The 3271-nt window shown below is 37.7% G+C and overlaps 1 long non-coding RNA gene across 1 annotated transcript; it reads right to left on the reverse strand.

The window, feature by feature from the left end:
- Nucleotides 1-1050: 1050 nt before the first annotated feature.
- On the reverse strand, nt 1051-3031 carry LOC117188565. Its single transcript, XR_004472656.1, has 2 exons — nt 2082-3031; nt 1051-1302 (listed from the first exon to the last, which is right to left on the reverse strand). It is a non-coding gene; the product is annotated as an uncharacterized LOC117188565 (long non-coding RNA).
- Nucleotides 3032-3271: the final 240 nt, after the last annotated feature.

Here is a 3271-nt window from a genome sequence, read left to right on the forward strand (position 1 = left end):
ATTTAAATATTTCATAAGAACTCTTCAATAAATTTTTTGGGGAATATTTGTAACAGAGTTCCTTTAAAAACTATAAAAAAAGGACCCAAAAGGTTCAAAACATATTTTAAAAGATTATTCCTCTGAATAGGTATAAGAAATTTAGCATATTTCATTTTCTATTTATCTTGAACTATTTCTTAAAGCAATTATAAGACTTTTTGCTGTACTTCCACAAAACTAATCAATCAATTCTTTTCTTTTTTCAGTGCATTCTGGTAAGTTTCTTACTTCAAAATATTTCTTTAAATTACAAATATCCTTAGAAATAATTGCCTTCTTTAACCTTCATTGACTCAATTCAAAGATCTATGCCAAAAAAAACCCCTCCCTTAGAGCATATAATATTCTCCATTACAAAACCCACTCTCCCCCTTACTTTTTTCGGCCATTTTTTCGCTGCTTTCTCCATCGCATGAAAGGTGGGTGGTGGGTGGATGGCTGCTAAGTATTTGGTCCATGGCCATCACATGGCATAATACTCGTAATTTGATTTGTGATGTTTGATAGCGGCATATGAATTATGGCTGGTGGGAGAGCGAGAGTGTGTTTGTGTCTGTGCAAGTGTCCTTAGTCCTTCCTTCGTGTCATCGTCATCAGCATTAAACGAGCGTTCATCTCCAGCTCCCATTGCCACTGCCACAAAAACCCCCCCCCACTCCCCGGCACCGGGCCCATCCACTGATGTGGCATTTAGCAACCCTTAGCACGCATAAATTACTTTTATTACCTGTCAGGGGTATTTGTACGCTGTTTTGTGTCCTGTGTCCTGTGTCCTCTGTCCTGTGTTTTTTCTCATTTGGTTTTTAGCTATATTTTAATTGCATATCGCGCGGGCCATAACTATTTTGCACTGCACTGACAGCAGATTGAAGATATTTATTAATATTAGATGCGACAGACACACAGACAGACAGACAGACACAGACACAGAGCATTGGACACACAGGTTCCATACCATGCCGACTTCTGTCTGTCTCTACCCCCAAATGAGTCGCATAATTCCGGGGGTTTCCATTAATTCTATTTTATTGCGTCACAGATTTTTAGATGATTTCGACTATCTATGTAGATTTGTTCCCTGTGTGCGTGTGTGTGTGTCTGCTATTGTTCTGTTCCGGTGTTACGAATGTGTTTTCTGTGTGCATTTTCATATTTCATGTCATTCAAAAAACTGTGTAAATGACATTTTCAGACCATCATTCGTTTACGGGGATTACTTTTAGAAAGGGTTATGCCATAGGAAATAATGGTTTTGGGATACTGGAAAAAAGATTAGAAAAAAAGTTGCATTAAACGTGTGTATCTGGAAACACCTGAAATTGTATATTTTTCTTACTTTTTCCACTACAATCAATGCAAAATAATTTTTTAAAGGTTTTGGGCAGGGCATAGAAAGCAAATTGAGGTTTAAGTATGTCAAAAAACTATTAAAAATAAAGAATAATATTCAGGAGCATCTCCAATGTATCTTTTTCTTGCCCCTTACTTTGTACAAGGGTTTTAGGCAAAAAGTGGAAGAAAAATTGCGGTTTTGGGGTGATACAAAATTGTTAAATATTCGGAGACATACAAATTATGTTCCAAAACGCCTAAAAGTCTATAAATTTCATGATTTTTCAACAAAAATCAAAGAAAAATTATAGAAAACACCTAATCAAAGCAAAAATACCATTTACTGCCACAAAAAAGTTCATCTTTAAAGATACTACAAGGTATATTGTATACCAGGCCCTACAATTTATCATCCAAAAGACCCACTTCATCAGAGAGAGAATCCCAACCTTTGTGCCGCAGCAGCAGGGCCTACAACTGAATTAAAGTCAGATACTCACAAGAGAGCCTCAAGAGAGATGTCTGCTGCTTTTATCGCTGAATTAATGGAGCTATTAATAAGTCTTTTGTAGGGGATCTTTCGATATCAAAAAAAGAAAAAAAAAAAAGGAAAAAGAGATATTCCTGGCTAACCTTGAAGATGGGAACCGACGAGATGGAGGGAGCTACAAATGTAAATCCTTCAGCAATAAAAGAAACTGATTTACCTGCGATGAAAGTGACATGTCCTCCATCTTGTGGCAGCACCGGCACAGGTTCCTGCTGCTGCATCTCCATCTTCAGGGGTCTTCTGGTCTCCTGCCTCTCCTGTTGCTGCTGCTGCTGCTGCTGCACATGGTGCTGCGCGCGGCCTGGAGACGACTTTGATAAATACCATGACAAATTCAAAACTGTCAGACATCATTTTTCAAATTGTAATTGCATTATTATCGAATGCTGAGTAGGATATACAGAGGAGAACGATGTTTTCGGAGTGTAGTGCGGGCGGTCCTTCCTCAAGAGGAGGGGGTGGGGGGGAACAAAATGGGAAATGGGGGAAACGATGATGGGAACAATTGGCGCATTAATCTCACAAAATGTCGCAGCGAGTGAAAAAAGGTCGCCCATCCAACATGTGTTTCGTCTTCTCTCCCTCTGTCTTCCCCCGTCCTCTCACTCTCACACTCTTTTCTCTTTTGAATAATTGAAATGTCAAATGTCGGCATAGAGCAACTATATAAGATAGACAGAGAGGTGGTGGCACGGCACTGCCGATGGTGGAGGGAAAGAGCAAGGTAGAAAGTTGCTTGAGTGCTTCACTCAATGAAGCAGAAACAGGTAGAGGGATACCGTAAGAGTTTGGTGGGGGGAGGAGGAGGAGGGAGAAAAGGAGTGCAGGAAAAAAGAAATATAGAGGTGGCGTAGGCGACAGAAGTTTTATCGTTTATGCGGTAGGAAAGCGGGATTTTATGTGGGATGGAATATGGGGAAGAATTTCACGGTTTTTAATAGGTGATTGTTTATAATGATGAATAATGAAACGGTAGGTTTTTCCATAGCTGAAACGGCAAATAACGATTTTAGTTATGTAAAATTATTAGAATCCATTCACACAATATTTATTAGTTTATTTATTTACTCTTTGAACTAAAGGAAAATTCACAAAATTAAGCATCACTTCTTTAAAGTACTGAAAGAAGAAGAAAATGTTTGAAAAATATTACTTTTTGGGCTAGCAAACTCCACATTTCTCGCAGTGCCATTAGATACCCTGAATACCGATCCTAAAGACCTAAAAAATTAACAAAATCAAATAAAAAATGTATCTTTCTTTTTAATAATTTCAAATTTAAATTTAATTAGACTTAAATTTTAAATAAAATTAAATTACAAGAATCTATCATCTTATTATGTGAAT

The sequence above is a fragment of the Drosophila miranda genome, chromosome 4 (genome assembly GCF_003369915.1).
Source record: "Drosophila miranda strain MSH22 chromosome 4, D.miranda_PacBio2.1, whole genome shotgun sequence".
NCBI classification, from domain to species: domain Eukaryota; kingdom Metazoa; phylum Arthropoda; class Insecta; order Diptera; family Drosophilidae; genus Drosophila; species Drosophila miranda.